The 23445-nt window shown below is 41.3% G+C and overlaps 1 long non-coding RNA gene across 1 annotated transcript; it reads left to right on the top strand.

Annotated features, from left to right (window-relative positions):
* The first annotated feature begins 1282 nt into the window (after window positions 1-1282).
* Window positions 1283-21810, top strand: LOC122434602. Its single transcript, XR_006267429.1, has 3 exons — window positions 1283-1340; window positions 15546-15684; window positions 21691-21810. It is a non-coding gene; the product is annotated as an uncharacterized LOC122434602 (long non-coding RNA).
* The last annotated feature ends 1635 nt before the right edge of the window (window positions 21811-23445 follow it).

Raw genomic sequence — 23445 nt, forward strand, 5'->3', positions numbered from 1 at the left:
AAATTGGCTAATTGAAAGCATCTGGTGGTAGTTCTGGCTCACTCCTTTGCTTGATTATGCTATTACCTCTGTCTAGTCCTCGGGTGGGAACCAGAGGGCATGGTCCGTGGGCCAGGGGGTGCCGCAATTTTCCAGACTGATCTAGCAGTTGTGATTCCTTCGGAGTGCTACAGCCCTGGTTTAAATCCCTGACCCCACAGCTTTAAAGGACTAAAATAAACAGGAAGTTTCCGTTTCACCTCAATCTCACTGAGGCTTGGGCAGCAAGTGGTTTTAGCTGTCCAGTTCCGTATCTCTCTTGAAGGACCTTTCAGGCCGAGGTGCGGCTCCTTTGTACTCAAAGCAAAGCGTCCTCTTTTTTGTTTGTTTGTTTCTGAAGTGTTTTTTTTTTTTTTTTGCCTGTATGACTTCCTATCCAGAAATGATTCTACTCCCCTCTCCCCTCCACACACGCTTTTACATGGAGAGAAAATGTGCTGAAATCATAGGGTTAGAATTCACAGCAAAGCCCACCACCCCGGATCCTGTGGCAAATCCACATGAAGCTATTTGTGTAGGACTCTGACAGCTGTTATTCAAAAGCATAGTTCCTGAGAACACAAAGAACGTTTCTTTGAACCAAGTGAAACCTTAGTCCCTGGAACAACTGAAGGGTGTTTCCTTGCCTTGCTGGGCGCAGGCTCCCTGTGGGGTGGGTCAGAGTCAGCCGAGACCCGGCTTTTCTTTGTCTCTGGGTTTGTTACCAAGTCCCAGGGAGGACTCCGCCAAGGCCACCGCATGTCAGTCAAATGGTGGAGGAAGGGGGCGGGGGGTGGACGACTGCTGTACACGGCATCAGAGGTTTTGTTTCCTCTCTGCCATGTCAAGAACAGCAGACCCCTGCAAGAGGTCTATGTGGAAATAGTCATTGAGGATAAACAACTGTTCACGGCTGACAGCCGTCACTGATCAGCCCCGACAGGCCTCCCTTCTCCTGCTTCCTGGAATTGTATTCCTTGGCTGGGAGAGGAGCAGATGGTGTAAGTTTATTTGCAGTTTTGGAACGAAGGCTTTCCCCTCTCCCACCTTTTTAAATAGAAAAACGAATGGATTCCACACGGGCTGCTGCCCAAGTCTCTGCTAAATTTTATCAAGCCTTTGTATGGTTCTCATGTCGCCTTGTGATCCAGATCTCAGTCATAAATAAATAAATAAGCCCATCGGAACTCTGATCCTTTCCTTCCCAGAAATCGGATGAGTCACCAGCTCCTCAACCTCCCACTTGCAGAAGCCAGTGAGAGCCGAGCTGCAGAAGCCAGTCAGAGAGGAGCTAATCGGACTCTGCCCTGAGGGAGAAGCAGGTGAGGCCTTTGCTCCCTGCCTGCTCGGCAGTCTTCTGGCCATTCCAGAACGGGGTTCCAGTCCCAGGAGGGGGTAGGGGAGCTCTGTTCATGACTGGAAGAGTCAAGAGGACTTCTCCTAAGAGGGCCAAGAAACTTTCCAGAGTTTTGAGGAAATGAGGCCACCCAGGTTCTCGGGCTGTGTGCCCAGCACCGTGTCCTAGGGATAGAGGCTGTTCAACAAAGGGCTTTGAACTGGAGGGAGAAATCCATGGGGGAGCTCATGGTACACCTTCTTTTATTTTTCTTCTTCTTCTTCTTTTTTTTCTTCTTTTTTTTAAAAAAGAAATTACTTATTTATTTGGCTCTGTCGGGTCTTAGTTGCCTGCAGCACATGGAGTCTTTGTTTCGTCATGCGGGATCTTTCATTGAGGTGCACATACTCTCTCTAGTTGCGGCACTCACTGAAGCATGTGGGATCTGAGTTCCCTGACCAGGGATCAAACCCACGACCCCTGCACTGTAAGGTGAATTCCCAACCACTGGACCACCAGGGAAGTCCCCAAGGTGCACCTTCTATTCCCTCGAGCTTGCTTAGGGTCAGCCCTCCAACTTCATCCAGCCCCAGACCAGGCTTGAGGGACAGTGAGAATTGGACTCTGAATGCATCCACACTGACCTTCCAGAAGCTTTGGCTGGAGGCACGTTCCAGGCCTCACTCCATAGCAGCATCAGTGGATTGGAACTGCCTTGTTCCTTACCAGGCGCCCTGCCCACCTAGTTCGGTGGGTTGGGGGCCCCTCTGTCCCCAGGGGGCAGTTTCTAGCCTGGCACTAGTGTCCCCCCACCTGGCGATGATAACCCTCAGACTCTAGGGCATCGTCCAGAATGTTGATGGTTGGGAGATGGCTCTGGAAAATGACCAAGGTTAAAAAATAACTAAACAGTGCCTCCCATCCTGCCACCCCAACTCCCTGCCTGGTTATATGAAAGGGAGACAGAGCCTCCTGTTTCAGGAATTTAATTCATTGGCTAATGATGCAAGCTCAAGATAGAGGGCCTCTCAGCCATCCCTCTGCCCTGAGGGCAGTACTGTCCTGCCTCCAGGGAGGCAGTGGCACTTTGGCAGGTCTCCGTGTCTCAGGCTGATGTTCCTTTGCTAGCCTGAGGTTGTCAATGAAGATAAAAGAAGATAATGTAGGGGAACTCTCAGTACTGCTGCAATGTTCTATAATTTCATCTATCCAGGTGTAGACATGTGGCAGAATTCATTGAGCTGGTCACTTAGGATATCTGCACTTTGCTACATATAATTCATGTATCTGAAAAGAAGTATCGTTGGACTGAGAAAGAACAGAAAAATAAGACAACAGAAGTGCAAAGGCACTTTGTAAACCATTTGTTTCATGGATTTTTAAAACTTTTTAGTGAAGTATAGCTACTATCCTGACTTCTAATATCAGGGATTCGTTTGTCTCCCTTTGAGCTTCATATAAACAGATCATACAGTATGAACAAACAGTATGTTTGTTTGCCTTTTCCCTCCATATGATGAGACTCATCCATGTGATACCAATAGCTTGTTCATTCTTGTTACTATGAAGTATTCAGTTGTGTGAAGATACCAACCCTTTCTCTGTTCCATGTCGGTGGCAGGTATTTGGGTAGTTTCTAGTTGGGGGCTGTTCCAGAGTGCTGCTGTGAACATTTTTATCTTTGGGTAGACAACCATTTGCCTTTCTGTTGGGTCTATACCTAGGAGCTGAATTGCTAGGTCAGGGAATGTATATATTCAGTTTGGGTAGATACGTGTTGTTGATTACCAAAGGACAATCCTGCAGAGTTCTCTTCACCAAAATAATTCAACATACAAAGCTTTAAATGAGCCCCTTACATCGATTTCACATAGAAAACAGTCACCTCCCACCCCAGCACCATTCTGGAGCTCAGTATTTGTGCCAGCAGCGTGGATTTACTTGTCTAGCCTCTATCCCTACTGCTGACACCAGTGGACACCAGTGAAGCTTGTTCAACAAGGCCCCATTTCCATATGTCACCATATGGAGGGTTTAGGGTTTCAACATATGAATGGTGGGGGCAAGGTCAGGCAACAGTTCAGCCAGGAAAATCCTGTTCATTTCTGTGCTGGGTCAGAGTTATGGAGGAGACAGGTAGGGGGTGGGGGGGAGGCCACCTGAGCGTGGCCAGTGCAGGACATGGAGCAGAGAGGAGTTTTCCAGTAGGAGGAGTGGCTGTATAGCCTCCTTTCTTCCATTAACTGGGGCTTCCCAGGTGGCGCTAGTGGTAAAGAATTGCAGTGGGGAACCTGGTGGGCTGCCATCTATGGGGTCGCACAGAGTCGGATACAACTGAAACAACTTAGCAGCAGCAGCAGCAGCCAATGCAGTACCCACAGGAGATGAGTGTTTGATCCCTAGGTCGGGAAGATCCCCTGGAGGAGGAAACAGCAACCCACTGCAGTATTCTTGCCTGGAGACTCCCACGGACAGAGGAGCCTGGTGGGCTATGGTGGCAAAGAGTTGGACACAACTGAGTGACTGAGCACACACACACACACACACACACACACACACTTAGCTGGTTCACCACTGTGTCCCCATCATCTGTAAGCAAAAGCTCTGGCACGCAGTGTGTGCCTCATAAATGCTGCTTTTAGAATCTATTTTTATGGGAATTCTCAGGCATGCAAAAACTGAGAGACTGGTGCAATGAGCTCCTATATTCCTACCACCCAACTTCAACAACAATCATCATCTGGCCCATCTAATATCACCTACCAGATGTCAGAATCAGCATTCCAAGGACAGCAAATAGCATGTAAAAGACATGGAGACATGAAGACTACATGATGTATGTGTTCAGCCTCCGAAGGGTTAAAGGGTGACCAGATTCAGGAGTAGAATCCCGGGGGAGTGGTGGTCCCTGTGACTATTCCAGCTCTGGCCTGCATCGCCCTGATCTCATCTTTTCCCACAACATATACTGAGAGCTTACCAAGGGCCATCCCTGAGAGGGGTCACAGGGCAGCTCCACTTCTCTGACTGTCTAGGGAGAGAGACCAATGGGGGGAAACAAGCAATATGCCATGATAGTGCTCGGACAAGGAGGCTGTAGGCATCTGACCAGGCTTGGCAGTCAGGAAAGGACTCTTGGAAGGAGTGATATTTCGTGATGGCTATTCTCCACTTGCCCCCAAATCCATTCTATGTGCTTGGAAGCTGACCTTTAACAGACTTCAGCAACCAAGCTCCCTTGCCTCTCTGGCTTCTCGGTGGTCCAGCCCATCAGAAGAACAGGCAGGAGACTGAGGTGGAAAGAAAAAGAAATTGGAGTCTCCATTCTTCTTTGTTTTATGCCCCACTGTGGTTCTAGCAGTGCCAGAACCATTTGTGGCCATGGCTTCTGTCAAGTGGCCCCTTTTCATGGCTTCAGCTCTTGCCAGAGCATCATTGCCTCCACCTACCCCTTCTGACCAATGGGTGTTAATGGCTTCCTGTTGTTGCTAGTTGCTGGGTGCCTCAATGTCCCCTGTTAATTCCTTTCATTCTGCCAACACCTTTGGCAAATGGTGTTGAAGCAAATGAAGCAAATGGTCCCTTCAATTAAAAAAATATATATCTGATTCCCCTGCTGGCCCAGTGGTTAAGAATCTGCCTGCCAGTGCAGGGGACATCGGTTCGATCTTTGATCTGGGAAGACTCCACATGCCTCAGAGCAGCTAAGCCCATGCAGCACAACTACTGAGCCCATGTGCCGCAACTACTAAAGCCCAAGTGCCCTAGAGCCTGTGATCCTCAACAAGAGAAGAGCCACTGCAATGAGAAGCTGGCACACTACAAGGAAGAGTAGTCCCCACTCGCTGTAACTAGAGAAAGCCCACGTGCATCAATGAAGACCCAGCACAGACAAAAGTGAATTTTTAAAAAATCTCAAAAGTTCGACATTAAGAAAGTAAGGAAGTGCTTGCAAAAGGATGGAAGAATGTTGAAAGGGCACTGGAATCCACCTTTTATCCCCCCACCCTCTGTTACTTATTTTTTTTGGCTAGGCCATGCAGCTTATGAGATCTTAGTTCATGACAAAGGATTATACTTGCACCCCCTGCAATGGAAGCATGGATTCAACCACTGGGACCACCGGGGACGTCCCCTGAAAGAGCTCTTAATGGCCAAAGTTAGAACAATTTGAAGAACAAAATAAATAATGACAGTATTGAATTATATCCTATAGAATAAAATAACTGTCCAGGAGTCCATGCTAATAGTAATAACTGAATTAATGAATAAATGGGACTTCCCTGGTGGTCCAGAGGTTAGGACTCTGCACTTTCACAGTTGAGGGTGCTGGTGTGATCCCTGGTTGGAGAACTAAGACCCCACAAGCCAAGTGGTGTGGGCAAAACAAAAAAATTAATAAATAAATGAGGGAGAAGAGACAGCTCTTCCTTGCAGGAGAATTCCAATTAATAAATGTAAAAGGAATGAGGGAAAATACAAACAACGTACAACACAGTAATAATAGTGGCGGGCAAGATCCACCGATGGATGCTAAAAGCCGAGAGCAAAAGTATGAAGGGAAACAGGATATACACATAGTCTCAAACTATCTTCTCCAAGATATTTATTAATAAAAAAGGAGGAAATAGTAAATTTCAATGGAAAAACACAGCACAAACCACCTTAACATCATCAGTAATGAGACACATTAATATCCTGTATCCCCAGATACAGTGAGAGGAGCATAGCATCATTTGTGTGGATTCTTGCTAAAAATGCATAACCTCAATCTAACCACAAGAAAACATCAGACAAACCTGAATGGAGAGACGTTCCACAAAATACATGACCAGTACACTTCAGAGGCATCAAAGAAAGACAACAGAATACTAAAGAACCGTCAGAGATTGGAGGAGACTGAGATGTAAGGACTAAATGCAATGAGGAATCCTGGGTTGTATCCTAAAACAGTAAAAGAATATTAGTTTTTTTAAAAAGGTGAAATTTGAATTAATTTCATAGATTTTTGTTCTGCTGTTGTTTTTTATTTTTCATTGAGGTGATATTGGTTTCTAACATTATATAAGTTTCATGTGTGCAACATTTCTACTTTTGTATACACTGCAGTGTGCTCACCACCAAAAGTTTAGCTTCCATGTGTCATCCTATAGGTGATCCCCTTTACCCATTTTGCCCTTCCCCAACCCTACCTCTTCCCCTCTGGTAATCACTCCTCGGTTCTCTGTATTTACATGTTAATTTTTTTTTACATGTTAATTTTTGTTTGTTCATTTATTTTTTTGTTTTTTGTACTCCACAAATAAGTGAAATCACACAGTACACGTCTTTCTCCACCTGACTTATTTCACTTAGCCGGATACCCTCAACATCCATCCAATGTTGTCATAAATGGTTAACAGTTCATCTTTTTTATGGCTGAGTGTTGATTATTATATTATGGCTGAGTGTTGATTATTATATTAATCAGGTTGTACATTACATCCCTACGTATTTACTTATAACTGGCAATGTGTACCTTTTGACCACTGTCATCCAATTCCCCGTCCACCCTACCCGCTGTTTCTGGCAACCACAAATCTGATCTCTTTTTCCATGAGTTTGTTTGGTTTTGAAATATAATTGATCTACTACACTGTTAGTTCCTGTTACACAACATAGTGATTTGATATTTCAAATGATGATCACCATGGTAAGTCTAGTTATGGTATGTCACCATACAAAATTATTACATAGTTATTTTCCCCACACTGTGCATTTCATACCTGTGACTCATTTATTTCACAACTGAAAGTCTGTACTTCTTAATCTCCTTCACCTAATTCTTCCCTCTCCCTACCCTCTCCCCTTTGGCAACCACCTGTTTCCCTGTATCTACAACTCTATTTCTGTTTTGTTATGTTTGTTCATTTGTTCTGTTTTTAATTTTTTAATTTATTTTATTTAGCCATTCCTTTTTTTTTTTTTTTTTTTTGGCTGTGCTGGGTCTTCATTACTGCATGCTCTTTTCTCTAGTTGCAGTGAGTGGGGGCTAATCTCTAGTTCTGGTGCACTGGTCTTTCATTGCGGTGGCTTCTCTTGTCTCAGAGCACAGGTTCTAGGCCACTCAGGCTCCAGGAATTGTGGCATGTAGGCTCAGCAGTTGCGATTCCTGGGCTCTAGAGCACAGGCTCAATAGTTGTGACTCACAGGCTTAACTGCTTTGCTGCATGTGAGATCTTCCCAGACGAGGGATCAAACCCATGTTTCCTACTTTGGCAGGTGGATTCTTTACCACTGAGCCAACAAGGAAGCCCTGTTTTATTTTTTCGATTCCACATACAAGTGAAAACATGCAGTAGTTTTGATTTGCATTTCCCTAATAATTAGTGATGAACATCTTTGCATGTGCCTATTGGCCATCTGTATGTCATCTTTGGAAAAATGTTTACTCAGCTCCTCTGCTTATTTTTTAATTGGGTTTTTTGTTGTTGTTGCTGTTGCTAAGGTTCACAGTTTACTAAATAGCATCACACTGAGCTTAAATTCCTGGTTTTGATCATTGTGTTGGGTTGGCCAAAAAGTTCATTCAGGTTTTTATGTACGATGTTAGAACAAGGAGAAGCTGAGTGAAGGATGTGCAGAAAGTCTTTGTCCTTTCTTGCGTGACATTTTTGTAAATCCAAATTTAAAATAAAAACTTAGGTTCTGATTCTTGTTAAGATGATGGAGGAATTACTTTCAATCCTGCTTCTCTCACTAAATGCAACTGAAAATCCTGGGCCGAGTACATGAAGCACCTTATTTGAGGACTGTGAAAAGAAAATGGTAGCAGGTAGACTGGGGATATATATCAGAACTCAAAGAATGGCCAATCCAGTGGTGAGATTCCTAGACTTTTTTTTTAACCTCCCATATCTCCTGGCCTGGATTAAGACAGTACAAATCCCAGAATTGTATACCAGATGTGGAGTGAAAGATATTCACGTTAAATGTTCTCTTTCTGGTTCATAGAATGGGAAGGGGAGCCCCAAGGATAGAGAAAGTGGAAAAATACCTTTTTTTCCTCCAACTCCAAACCCTAAGCAAGTCCCACTTTCAAAGCTACAGTCCCACAGCAGCAGCAATGGCAACAGTGGTTGAGCCGGTACCTAAAATTTCTCTCTAACCAAAGGAATTCTAACAGAGGAACTGTGATACAAAGAACCTCAGGAAATCACTGTTGCTTTTTGATTGTTGTGTCCTTCTTCAGCTTGACCTTGAAAACAGACGGAGGAAATTCCCTGGAGGTCCAATGGTTAGGATTCCTCGATTTCACTGCCAATGGCGTGAGTTTGGTCCCTCGTCAAGGAGACCCTACAAGCCACACAGCCACAAAAATGAAATGAGGACTTCCCTGGTGGTCCAGTGGTTAAGAATCAGCCTTGCAATGCAGGGGATACCGATTCAGTCCCGGTTGGGGAAGATCCCACATGCCACAGAGCAGCTAAGCCCATGTGCCACAACTTCTGGAGCCCTTGACCTGCAACTACTGACCCCACGAGCCCAGAGCCGGTGCTCCACAACAAGAGTAGTCACCACAATGAGAAATCCACACACTAAAACTAGAGAGTAGCCCCCACTCTCCACAACTAGAGAAAGCCCATACATAGCAATGAAGACCCAGCACAGCCATAAATAAATATTTTTTTAAATTAAAAATGAAATGAAATGAAAATTGAAAGAAAGCAAACTCTGTCACAGGGATTATATGGCAGAGCCATGAGGCTAAGGCCCAGGCTTTCTAACCATAGGACCAGGATGGGGGGCGCTCTTGGAGCCGAGGAATATAGAGTGATTGCAAAGAGAAGGGAACTTGAGAAAGGGATCACATAAAGTTGTGCATAAAGTCCTGGACTCAAGCCCAAGCTCCAGATATATGGCCTTGACTCTAAAGAGTCAATACTGAAGATTTTGACAACTGAGCTATGGAGCACAACACTGTCTAGCATGCAGATTGGCTCCTGGGTGGCCCACACAACCAAGTAGAAGAAATTTTAGAACTTAAAAATTAGAATAACTGAAATAAGAAATACAAATTTGCTGGATGCGCTCAATAAAAATGGAGATAACAACAAAAAAAATGGAGATAACAGAGAAGACTCAGTGACCTTGAAGATACATCAACAGAAATTATCTGACCTGAACAACAGAGGGAAAAGATTTTTTTTTAAGTGAACAAGGACTTCCCTGATGGTGCAGTAGTTAAGAATCCACCTTCCAATGCAGAGGACTCAGGTTCCATCCCTGGTTGGGGAACTAAGATCCCACATGCCTTGGGGCAACTAAGCCAGTGTGCCACAACTACTGAGCCTGTGCACTGAAACCAAGACCCTACACAGCCAAAAAAAATTAAATTAATTACTTAAAAAAAATTATGAACAAACATCCAGGATCCGACCAAAGGTGTAAGATTCATGTCATTGGAGTCTGAGGTGGAAAGGAGAAGAAGCATGATGCAGAAAAAATAGTTGAAGAAATAATATTGGAAAATTTCCCAATTTTGAAGGAAGACATGAGCATAAAGATTCAAAATGATTGAAAAAAAAAGTTATAAACTCAAAGAAATTAATCCTAGACACATAACCAAACTTCTGAAAAGCAAAGACAAAGAAAAAAAATTAAAGCAAAGAAAAACCATTCATTGCTTACAAAGGAATAATGATTCAAATGACTAAATATTTCTCATCAGAAACCATAAGGCCAGAAGTTTTAAAAACAACATTTTTAAGTGCTAAAAAATTTGTCAACCCAGAATTCTATATCTTGTGAAAATATCTTTCAGAATGTAGGCAAAATAAAGACATTCTAATATGCTACTGTGAGTCCTGCTCTAAAAGGAAGTTCTTTAGACAGAAAGTAAATGATACCAGAAGGAAATATGAAATTTTAGAAATGAAGGAAAAGAAATAGAAATGGTAAGTATCTGAGTAAATATGATAGAGTTTTTCCTCCTAAGTTCTTTAAAATACATATGACAGTTGAATGCAAAAATTGTAACACTTCCTACAGGAGTCTTAATGTACATAGATGTAATACATACAATAACTAAAAGGTAAAAAAGAGTAAATGGTCTTATATGATGGTAAGGTTTCTACACTCCTTTTGGAGTAGTAAAATATTAGTGAAAATTTATGTATATGTTTAACAATCCCTAGAGCAACCATTTAAAAAGCTATATAGTGGGGGACTTCCCTGGTGGTCCACTGGCTAAGACTCCAAGGTCTGATCCCCGGTCAGGTAACTAGACCCCACATTCCACAACTAAGACCTGGTACAACCAAATACATAAATAAAAACATACACAATGAAATATAGTTAAAAAAATCCAATTAATAAAGATCCAATTAATAAATTAAACTGAAATGTTTAAAAATATTCCCATAATCCAAAAGAAGGCAGAAAAGGAAAAACAGGGGAATAAAAAGGCATGGGGAAAAACAGAAAACAAAATAATAACATAGTAGTTCTAAATCTAATGTATCAATAACTACATTAAATGTAAGTGATTTTTTAATGTAGATAGATTAAACTTTACAATAAAAAGACAGAAATTTACAGGATAGATTTCTTTAAATGACCCAACTATTTGCTATCTACAAGAGACTCACTTTAGATCTAGGCATACAAATAGACTGAAAGTGAAAGACTGGTGAAAGATATTCTATGAATATAGTAACCAAAATGAGAGTAGTGGTGACTATAATTAAGTCAATCATAGAAGGCCAAATACTGTATGATTCCACTTATGTAAGGAACCTGGAATAGTGAAATCTGTAGAAACAGAAAGTATAACAGTGGTTGGGGGAGGGGGAAATGGGAAGTTACTGTTTTAGAGGTACAGAGTTTGTTTTGCAAGATGAACATTTCAGGAGTTGTATGGTGGTGATGGCTGCACAACATGAATGAACTTAATACCAGTTCAGTCCAGTTCAGTTGCTCAGTCGTGTCCAATTCTTTGCGACCCCATGGACTGCAGCATGCCAGGCTACCCTGTCCATCATCAACTCCCAGAGCTTGCTCAAACTCATGTCCATTGAGTCGGTGATGCTATCCAACCATCTCATCTTCTATCGTCCCCTTCTCCTCCTGCCTTCACTCTTTCTCAGCACAGGGTCTTTTCAAATGAGTCAGTTCTTCACATCAGGTGGCCGAAGTATTGGAGTTTCAGCTTCAGCATCAGTCCTTCCAATAAATATTCAGGACTGATTTCCTTTAGGATTGACTGGTTGGATCTCCTTGCAGTCCAAGTGACTCTTTACCAGCTGAGCCACCAGGAAAGCCCTAGTCCAAGGGACTCTTAAGAGTCTTCTCCAACACCACAGTTCAAAAGCATCAATTCTTCGGTGCTCAGCTTTCTTTATAGTCCAACTCTCACATCCATACATGACTACTGGAAAAACCATAGCTTTGACTAGACAGACCTTTGTTGGCAAAGTAACGTCTCTGCTTTTTAATATGCTGTTTAGGTTGGTCATAGCTTTTCTTCCAAGGAAATTAATTTCATGGCTGCAGTCACCATCTGCAGTGATTTTGGAGCTCCCCCCCAAAAAAGTCTGTCACTGTTTCTATTGTTTGCCCGTCTATTTGCCATGAAGTGATGGGACTGGATGACATGATCTTAGTTTTCTGAATGTTGAGTTTTAAGCCAAGTTTTTCACTCTCCTCTTCCACTTTCATCAAGGGGCTCTTTAGTTCTTCGTTTTCTGCCATAAGGGTGGTATCATCTGCATTATTTATTATCATCTGAGGTTATTGATATTTCTCCCAACAATCTTGATTCCAGCTTGTGCTTCATCCAGTACATTTCACATGATGTACTCTGCATATAAGTTAAATAAGCGGGGTGATAATATACAGCCTTGATGTATTCCTTTCCCAATGTGGAACCAGTCTGTTGTTCCATGTCCAGTTCTAACTGTTGCTTCCTGACCTGCATACAGATTTCTCAGGAGGCAGGTAAGGTGGCCTGGTATTCCCATCTCTTTCAGAATTTTCCACAGTTTGTTGTGATCCACACGGTCAAAGACTTTGGTGTAGTCAATAAAGCAGAAGTAGATGTTTTTCTGGAACTCTCTTGCTTTTTTGATGATCCAACAGATGCTGCCAATTTGATCTCTGGTTCCTCTGCCTTTTCTAAATCCAGCTTGAACATCCGGAAGTTCACGGTCCATGTACTGTTGAAGCCTGGCTTGGAGCATTTTGAGCATTACTTTGCTAGTGTGTGAGATGAGTGAGATTGTGCAGTAGTTTGAGCATTCTTTGGCATTGCCTTTCTTTGAGATTGGAATGAAAACTGACCTTTTCCAGTCCTGTGGCCACTGCTGAGTTTTCCAAATTTGCTGTCATATTGAGTGCAGCAGTTTCACAGCATCATCTTTTAGGATTTGAAATAGCTCAACTGGAATTCCATCACCTTCCATCACTAGTTCGTAGTGATGCTTCCTAAGGTCCACTTCACATTCCAGGATGTCTGGCTGGTGTGAGTGATCATACCATCGTGGTTATTTGGGTCGTGAAGATCTTTTTTGTATAGTTCTGTGTATTCTTACCACCTCTTCTTAATATTTTCTGCTTCTGTTAGGTCCATACCATTTCTGTCCTTTATTGTGCCCTTCTTTGCGTGAAATGTTCCCTTGGAATCTCTAATTTTCTTGAAGAGATCTCTAGTCTTTCCCATTCTGTTATTTTCCTCTATTTCTTTACATTGATCACTGAGGAAGGCTTTCTTATCTCTCCTTGCATTCAAGGAGAAATCTGCATTCAAATGGGTATATCTTTCCTTTTCTCCTTTGCCTTTAGCTTCTCTTCTTTTCTCAGCTATTTGTAAGGCCTCCTCAGACAGTCATTTTACCTTTTTGCATTTCTTTTTCTTGGGGATGATCTTGATCACTGCCTACTGTACAATGTCATGAACCACCATCCATAGTTCTTCAGGCACTCTATGAGATCTAATCCCTTGAATCACTTCCACTGTATAATCGGAAGGGATTTGATTTAGGTCATACCTGAATGGTCTAGTGATTTTCTCTACTTTCTTAAATTTAAGTCTGAATTTGGCAATAAGGAGCTCATGATCTGAGCCACAGTCAGCTCCCAGTCTTGTTTTTGCTGACTGTATAGAGCTTCTCCATCTTCGGCTGCAAGAATATAAGAATATAATCAATCTGATTTTGGTATTGACCATCTGGTGATGTCCATGTGTAGAGTCTTCTCTTGTGTTGCTGGAAGAGGGTGTTTGCTATGTCCAGTGCATTCTCTTGGCAGAACTCTATTAACCTTTGCCCTGTTTCATTCTGTACTCCAAGGCCAAATTTGCCTGTTACTCCAGGTATCTCTTGACTTCCTACTTTTGCATTCCAGTCCCCTATAATGAGAAGGACATCTTTTTTGGGTGTTAGTTCTAGAAGGTCTTGTAGGTCTTCATAGAACCATTCAACTTCAGCTTCTTCAGCATTACTGGTTGGGGCATAGACTTGGATTACTGTGATATTGAATGGTTTGCCTTGGAAACGAACAGAGATCATTCTGTCGTTTTTGAGATTGCATCCAAGTACTGCATTTTGGACTCTTTTGTTGACTATGATGGCTACTCCATTTCTTCTAAGGGATTCCTGCCCACAGTAGTACACATAATGGTCATCTGAGTTAAATTCACCCATTCCAGTCCATTTTACTTCAGTGATTCCTAAAATGTCAGTGTTCATTCTTGTCATCTCCTGTTTGACCACTTCCAATTTGCCTTGATTCACAGACCTAACATTCCAGGTTCCTATACAATATTGTTCTTTACAGCGAACCAGTGAACTCACCTAGTACCAGTGAACTCACCTAAAAACAGTCAAGATGATCAATGTTATGTTTATGTGTATTTTCCCCACAATAAAAAAAAAAAGTGTTATTAAATTTCTTTAAAGAGAATGAAAAGCAAGTTACAGACTGCAGAGAAAATATCTGTAATGCACATATCCAACAAAGGACTTCTATCCAGAATAAATCAGTAACTCTCAATACTCCACAATAAGAAAACAAACCAGTTTTGAAACAAGCAAAAGATTTAAACAAACAGAAAAAAAATATATGGTAAATAGGCACATGACTAGATGGTCAACATCATTAGCAATTAGGGAAAAGGAAAACAAAAGCACCAGGAGATACATAGTATTAAAATAGCTAAAACACAAATGTGAACTATTACATATAGAATGGATAAACAACAAGGTCCTACTGTATAACATAACACAGGGAAGTATATTCAATATCATGTGATAACCCACAATGAAAAAGAATATAAAAAAGAATGTACACATATGTATAACTGAGTCACTGTACTGTACAGCAGAAATTGGCACATTGTAAATCAACTATACTTCAACAAAATAATTTTTAAAAAATAAAGAGGTGAAAATTTTAAATGTATAGAGAAAGAATGGCTAAAATAAAAAAAAACATACTGACAACAGCAAGTGCTAGTCATGCAATGACGTGGAAGGGCGGCTACTTTCAGATGTTACTGATGGGAGTTCACAATGATAGAGCCACTATGGAAAACAGTTTGACAGCCTCATAAAATTAAATGTGTACTTATCACATAACCCATCAATCTGACTTGTAGACATTTACCTATAGAAACATAGAACTTATTTTTGCAGAAGAAGTTGTATAGGAATGTTTATAGCAGTATTATTCATAATCACCAAAACCTGGAAACCATCCAATTGCCTTTCAACATGTGAATGGAGAAAATAACTGTGGTACATCCATACAACAAAATATTTGCTCAGCAATAAAAGGAAAGGAATGATCTGTTAATGCATGCAATAATATGATTGAATCTCTAAGGTATGCTGAGTGAAAGAAGCGAGTTTCTAAAGGTTATATACTCTGTGGTTTCATTTATATACCATTCTAGAAAAGACAAAACAATAGTACTGGAGAACAGATCAGGGGTTGCTGGGGGGTTAAGGGTGAGGGGAGGGTGTGACTTATAAAATATTACCTTTTGGGAGCATTTCAGGGTGATGAGACTATTCTGTATCCTGATTGTGGTGGTTACACAGGTCTATATACATGTTAGAACTCAGAGCTGTACACCCCTAAAAAAGTCAGTCTTGCTGTATGTAAATTGTTTTCATGTTGCCAAGTGTGCTTCTGGGTTTGTTTTTTTTTTCAGGCCCCAGATGGATCCAATCACTAAAGAGATTTGGAGGATGTAAATTAGCCAGAGGAAGGGGAAGAAGTGTTTCTGACAGAACAGCATGTACAAAAGGCAGGAAGTGAGACAAAGACCCGGCAGGATCAGAAAAATAAAGGTGGTTCAGTGTGACTGGAGTCAAGGGAATGATGAAAAAAATTTTAAAAAGAGATAGGAAAGATGAAGCAGGAGCCATGCGATGTCAACACATTAGGAATCTGGGTTTTCATGAGGGCAACAGGGACCCACTGGATTTGTGGCTCACCGGCTTAGTTGAAAGTGAAAGTTGCTCAGTAGTGTCCGACTCTTTGTGACCCCATGGACTGTTTAAGTCTTACCCATCACCCAACTTCAACAACAATCACCTCATGGCCAATCTTGCTTCATCTATACCCTGACCCACTTTCCCCTTTGATTATTTTGAAACAAATCCCAGACATCATTTCATTGTTAAAAATGTATCTCTAAAAGGTAAGGAGCCCCTCTCAAAAATAACTGCATTACCATTATCACATTAAAAAAAAAAAAAAACTAGTGTAATTCCTAATATCAGGGTGCTTGCAAGAACTAGCAAGTTCAATGACTCAAAGAGAAAATTTTATCTTTATCATCTGAGCCACCAGGGAAGTCCTTAAAACAAGAGTGATGATGGTCATTATCACAGAGTCATTGGCTGTGGATGACTTGCTATTGGTTTTTCCATGTAGCAGGCTCACCTCTGTCCTAGTGGAACTATGATGACACAGTATCATTGCTCTCCATATCCCTGGGAGGAGTGTGTATATGTGTATTGTCTTTTTAAAAAATAAACAGCTAGAGTTTTAAAACAAGGAACTTTATAATATTTGTAGAAGGGTCATGTAAATAATATCTCATATGATGGAAAATATTTGTGTTATGAGAGATCATAGGATGTGCCCTTTTCCACTAGCATACAAGTTCTTTTATGTCTCAATTTTTTATTTAGAAAAAAATTAAACCCGCCGACAACTTACAAACATAGCAGCCCAAAGGATGGAGAATGAGATTCACAGGGATTTTTGTTTCTTATGTAAAAAGAGGTCCAGAGAAAGACAGCTCAGGCTGGGGCACTGGCCTCACCAGGTCATCTAGAATACAGGCCGGCTCATCTTCCACTCCACCATTGTCAGCATATATTTTTGTCCTCATGGTTGCAGAAGAGTTCCTGCCTCTCTAGGTGTTATGCTCCAAGTTCTAGGAGAGGAAAAAAAATAGTAGAGCCAAAAGTCCTCTCATGAGGTTTTGTTAGGGAAGGGGCGCTCAGCTCAGAGACTTTCTGCCTGGGGGACAAGGTGATTCAAGCTGCAAGGGAGGCTGAAGAGTCAAGTATTCTTAAAGTACATCCATCCCAAGCCAAACTGGAGCTCTGTTAGTGAGGAGAGCGGAGAGGGATGTGTCACCGAGGGGGAGAGGATGGAGGCAGAAAGACAGCTGTTTCTGTGGTCTGAGCTGAAGACAGCAAGGAAGGGAAAGGACCCCAAACGTGAGCAGTGTTCAGAAACGATGGGGCAGCTTTGGGTTGTCAGGGTGATTCTGAGCTTTCTACCCTGGGAGAGTAGAGGAATGATGGGGGTTGGGGGGGGTAGGGTTTTATTTTTTTGTGACAGTTGTGACTGTTTACTATTAGATATCCATTGATATCATGGAATCATAATATGATACTTTACATACATTGTCCCCTTAATTATCACAAAAAAGTGTATGGGCAGGTACTGTTATTCCTACTTCACACTACAGAAGATGTGATTCAGAGGTTAAGGTACTTGCTGAAGGTCACAGTTAGCGGGGTGGTATTCTCTTGCATATAAAGAGACAACATCTTAGTTTTAGAAAGTAAAAGTGGTTTCATGCTATAGATCCTTGCATGGAGGGAAGGCAGTAGGGGAGGATGACCCTCAATATAGGAGTGTCAAAGTAACCAGGAAGCATCTGGTGAGCATGTACTGCATCTAGTGACCAGGAGACAGTGGAAGCTCAGCCCTCTGTGACCTGTCCCCCACTAGCTGGAAGTGCAGCCAAAGAAGAGTCATCAGCCTCAGCAGCTGCTGCCCCACCTTTCCTAGGCAAGAGACTGGCCCAGGGTCCTGTCCGAGATTGCACATCTTTCCTTTAGGGCTTGCGTGGAACTTTAATTAGTTAGCTAGTAATGTCAGGGTAGGCATCTCCGAAGAGGCGACATTTGAGTTAAGATCTGAATGAGGAGGAGACAGCCATGAGAAGAAAGGAGGATCTAGCCAAAAGGATGATGTTGGCATGGTTAGGGGTTGGAACGTTGGTATGATATTAATGGGAGCAGAGTGGATGGGAAGTTGGGAGGAACCTAGTCAGGTAGAGTATTAGAAACCATAAAGGAGGCAGGGAGACCAGTTAAGAAGGCTGTTAGAATAGTTCTGGTGAGAAAGGAAGTTATCTTGGACCAAGATTTTAGCAGCTAGGAAATATAGTGGAAGAAGATACTCCATTTATAACAGCAACAAATAATAACATAAAATACCTAAAAATAAACAGCACATGAAATGTATAAGATCTTCATTTCAAAAAAACCTAACAAATTTTTAGACCTAAACTGTCATTAAAAAAAAAAATAAGCAAGAAGCATCTATACTCTAATAAAAATTAAACTATAGAAAATAAAAATAAGCAAGAAGAGAAAAATTAAACTCTAAGAGAACATTGAAGGCAGTAGTATATATTAAAGATATTAAAACATATCACAAAGCCTCAGCAATTAAAACTATGTGGGTCTAGCACATGACATAAAAGGCCAGGGTTAACACAATAGAAAAATTTCAGAAGTAAGCCCATTGGTATAATGGGGGTTTCGTATCTGATAATTGTTAACTGTGTTGAAGACTGTTAGGTACCCTCCCAAATACATTCACACCTTCTTTTCTACTAGTAGAATGTGCCCAGCTAAATTACAATTCCCAATCTTCCTTGTGGTTAGATGTGGCCATGTGATGAAGATTTTGCCAAAATGGCATATGAGTGATGTGTGCCACTTCTGTACTGACACATGAAAATATTGGTTAGTGTGCTTCCTCTGGGTTCTTTGTCTTTTTTCAGCTTATCTATAATGCAGGTTTATTTGAACCACACAGATGAGGACAATGCCCTAGATGAGGGGTTCTCACACGTAAGGGCATCAGAATCCCCTGGAGGGCTTGTTAAAACACAGATCCCTGGACCCCATCTCCATTGTTTCTGAGTCAGCAGATCTGGGGTGGGCCCCAAGAATTTGTATTTCTAACAAGTTCCCAGGTGATGTTGATGCTGCTGGAGTAGGGACCACGTTTTGAGAACTACTGCCCTAAAGATAGAGGAATAAAACGGAAGGAACTTCAATCCGAATGACTGAGGGCAACAGAGTCACCTACTGACCTATGAACATGAATTCTGAACTGCTGGTAAGAGAAACCATTACTACCTTGTTTAAGTCATTGTATTTCAGAGCCTCTTTGTTACAACATTTTACCCCTACCCTAACTAATACAGCGTAGAAAAGACATATTTCAGTAGATGGTAACTGGGTCAAAAAGCAAAAAAAATGTTGGATCTATACACCATTATCATACACCAAGATGAACTCCAAACGGATTAAAAAATTAATATATAAAATATAACCATAAGACATAGTCATAACAATAAACATGTAACTATTATAAAAGAAGAAAAAAAAAAAAAAGAAGAAGAAAACAGGGACTTTCATGGTGGTCCAGTGGTTAAGAATCTGCCTTCCAATGCAGCGGACGTGGGTTCAATCCCTGAATGGGGAACTAAGATCCCACATGCCCCAGGGCAACTAAGCCCAAGAGCTGCAGCTAGAGAAGCCAGAGTGTCAAAACAAAGAGCCAGCCTGCTGCAACTAAAACCCAATGCAGCTAAAAATAAATAAATAAAATGTAAAAAAATTTTTTTTAAAAGAAGAAAACATAGAGGAATTCTTTGATAACACGTTGGAGTAGGGAAAAAATAGGAAAAATATGGAAAACATATGCTTCAGTTAGTATCTCCAGTACAACCTTAAATAGTAATTGTGAATTCTTCTGGTGTTTCCCCATCAAATATGATGCTGGAATAATGTTAAAGAATCTGCCTGCCAATACAGGAGACACAGGTTGGATCCCTCATCCAGGAAGATCCCACATGCTGTGGAGCAACTAAGGCCGTGGGCCACAGCTACCGAACTTGTGCACCAGAGCCTGAGAGCCGCAGCTACTGAGCCGGTACACTCTAGAGCCCATGCTCTCCAACAAGAGCAGCCACCGCAATGAGAAGCCTGCACACTGCAACTAGAGAGTAGCCCCAGTTCGCTGCAACTAGAGAAAAGCTTGCATGCACAGCAACAGAGACCCAGCACAGCCAAAAATAATTTAAAAAGAGAGAGAGAATCCGGGAGAGAGGGCATTATGGATAATGCATTAATAGATGAGAGAGGGGACTCCCCTGGTGGTCCAGTGGTTAAGACTCCTTGCTCCCAATGCAGGGCGCCTGGGTTCAATCCCTGGTCAGGGAACTATGTCATATATGCTGCAACTAAAACCCTGTGCAGCCAAATAAAGAAATAAATATTAAAAAGCAAAAAAAAAAAAGAGTGCTAGGTTTTTGAAAAAGGCAGAAATAGATGAGAAAGGCACAAACAGAAGACGGGTCCTTAAACAAGAGCCCTCCATACTTCCTCTACTAGAAAGTAATAGAATGCATGTGAGAGGAGAAAAAAGCACAATAAGGCCAGGGATGATGCTAGTTCCTTTCTTAAGCTTTTAAGCAGATCTATCTATCATCAAAACATAGCCTTATCTTCTAGTGCTACACACTTTTATTTTGGCTGCTTGATTAAAACATAGTAACCCTGTAGCTATGTCTAACTTATTGACATTACCATTCAAAACAAATCGCACTAGTTGTTTGATCTCCCCTAGTAGATTCTCAGCCCAGGTGGTGTTAGTGATAAAGAACTCGCCTGCCAATGCAGGAGACAGAGATTTGGGTTTGATCCCTGGGTTGGGAAGATCCCCTAGAGAAGGAAATGGTAACCCACTCCAGTATTCTTGACTGGAGAATTCCATGTACAGAGGAGCCTAGCTGGCTACAGTCCATGGGGTTGCAAGAAGTCGGACATGACTGAGGGAATAACACTTTCAAGTCCTAAGCAGATAGTGAAGGACAGGGAAACATGGCATGCTGCAGTCCATGGGGTCACAGAGTCACGCACAACTAAGCAACTGAACAACATCAAAGTCCTAAGCAAGAAATGAATAAGATTACTTGAGTTGCTGTGCTGCCAAATTTTAGTAATGACTTTAATTAAAACAAAATAATTTTTGTCATCATCCTTAAATCTAAATTCCTGTCTCAGGATATTCCTTGTTTGATAAGAAACCAAAACACCACACTAAAAAAAATAGTGTGAAGTTTCATTTTATAGATTTATACTTAACTCTGAAATTTGGAGGCAACTTATACATGTCCATGCAAGAAAATGAAAAAAGTCAGAAAAGAAAAAATGAGTAGGTGAAGATTTAACTAGGGGTAAATACCATAGACCTTGAGGGTGGGGTTGGGGTGGTGGGGGGGAGGGGGTGGAGAGTGAAATCATGTAGTTTTCACACTGTTCAGAAGAGAAAAACATGTTTCTTAGAAGCAAAGCCTGTTTGTCACACTGATACCCAAGATAAATTTATCCCACAGGTCCTCTTATAAAATAAACTGTTAACACTGTAGATCTCTTTGAAATCCACAGACTAAACAGGAGCATGAATTGCACTTGGCAGCTTCGGGGCCCCTTGTGAAAGAAAAGGCTCTGACTAAGTGTATGCCAACTAAAGCACGCCTACAGGAAGTCACCACAGTACATTCCAAGGACACAGTTCCTTGATGAAAACTGCCATTAAATTTTTAAGTGTTATTAAAATTCTGGAACATTATGGTAATTAAATTCCAAGCATGCTGAGAATGAATATTGAAATAAGACTCCAAAGTACTCTCAAAATGAGTTTTAAGATGAAACTGAAAAGGTGTAAGCTTTCTTCCAAGTTTGGGATTAGCTGAATATTGCATTTTGGAACAGGCAGTTACTAACTTACTTGTCTCTCCCTAACAGGCACCCTTCCAGAAAATGCTTACTGGCTCAGAACAGGAAGGCCTGCATGAAATTTATACTTGCAGTTTTATGGTAATCTTCAGCAGGAGGGTTGATCCGAAATACCCAGGCTGCCATGACTAGCAACTGAACTCCTTAATATTCTTGCATGAATGTTCTCCACAAAATGTGGCATTTCATAGATACACTTGTACCATGGACATGTTCCAAAGGAAAAGTATGATCCTAGGATAAATAAATAGGAGTGTTCCATGTAAAAAGTATTAGATAATCTGCTAGCTGGATATTCTGAATTCTCAACTTAATAAATTTTAGCACTAATTCAAAAAGATACATGCACCTCAATGTTCAAGCATTATTTACAATTGCCAAGATAGGAGAGCAACCTAAGTGTCTTATCAACAGATGACTGGATAAAGAAGACGCATATATATAAATAATGGAATACCATGCAGCCATAAAAAGAATGAAAATTTGCCATTTGCAACATAGTGAAATAATTCAGAGAAAGACAAATACTGTACGATACCACTTAAGAGTCTAAAAAATAAAACCAGTGAATATAACCAAAAAAAAAGAAACAAACTCACAGATACAGAGAAAAAAACTAGTAGTTACCAGTGGGGAGGGAACAGAGGGCAAAATAGGGGTAGCAGAGTGAGAGGAACAAACTACTATGTATGAAATCAACAATACACAAGGGTATGTTGTACAACAAAGGGAATATAGCCAATATTTTGTTAACTATAAATGGAATAGAACCTTTAAAAATTGTGAACCACTATTGTATACATGAAACATACAATTATACGTCAACTAAAATTACACACACACACACACACACACACACGGGCTTCCCAAGTGGCTCAGTGGTAAAGAATCCACCTGTCAATGCAGGATACTCGGGTTCAATCCCTGGATCGGAAAGATCCCCTGAAGGAAATGGCTACCCACTCCAGTATTGCCTGGGAAACCCCATGGACAGAGGAACCTGGCAGGCTACAGCCCATGGTGTCACAGTCAAATATAACTGAGTGACTAACACTTTCTTTTGGGGGTTGTGGATAATGCCAATGCATATTCACACACAAGCCTAAACTGTAGATTCTTTTCCTAGGCAGAATTGCTGAGTCATGTAATTCTGTTTAACTCTTTCGAGACACCTCCTTGAAGTATGTGTTGACCTATACTGTTTTCTCTAAAATAAACATTTCCACAAGAAATATTCTTCCACAATACAATTAAACATACTGCTATGTCAAAATAATCTTACTTCAGGAATTACTCTAAAGACAACCTAGTCAGATGTAGGTAGGGGAAATGGGGGAGAAAAGAATCAACAATGAAAATAAGAAATGGAAGTCACTAAGAGGAACCAAGATGGCCAGGACAATAACCTCAGACATGCAGATGACACCACCCTTATGGCAGAAAGTGAAGAACTAAAGAGCTTCTTGATCAAAGTGAAAGAGGAGAGTGAAAAAGATGGCTTAAATCTCAACATTCAGAAAGCTAAGATCATGGCATCTGGTCCCATCACTTCATGGCAAATAGCTAGGGAAAACAGTGGAAACAGTGACAGACTTTTATTTTCTTGGGCTCCAAAATCACTGCAGATGGTGACTGCAGCCATGAAATTAAGACGCTTGCTCCTTGGAAGAAAAGCTATGACCAACCTAGACAGCATATTAAGAAGCAGAGGCATTACTTTGCCAACAAAGGTCTGTCTAGTCAAAGCTATGGTTTTTCCAGTAG

Source organism: Cervus canadensis, chromosome X, assembly GCF_019320065.1.
Source record: "Cervus canadensis isolate Bull #8, Minnesota chromosome X, ASM1932006v1, whole genome shotgun sequence".
Lineage (NCBI taxonomy): Eukaryota > Metazoa > Chordata > Mammalia > Artiodactyla > Cervidae > Cervus > Cervus canadensis.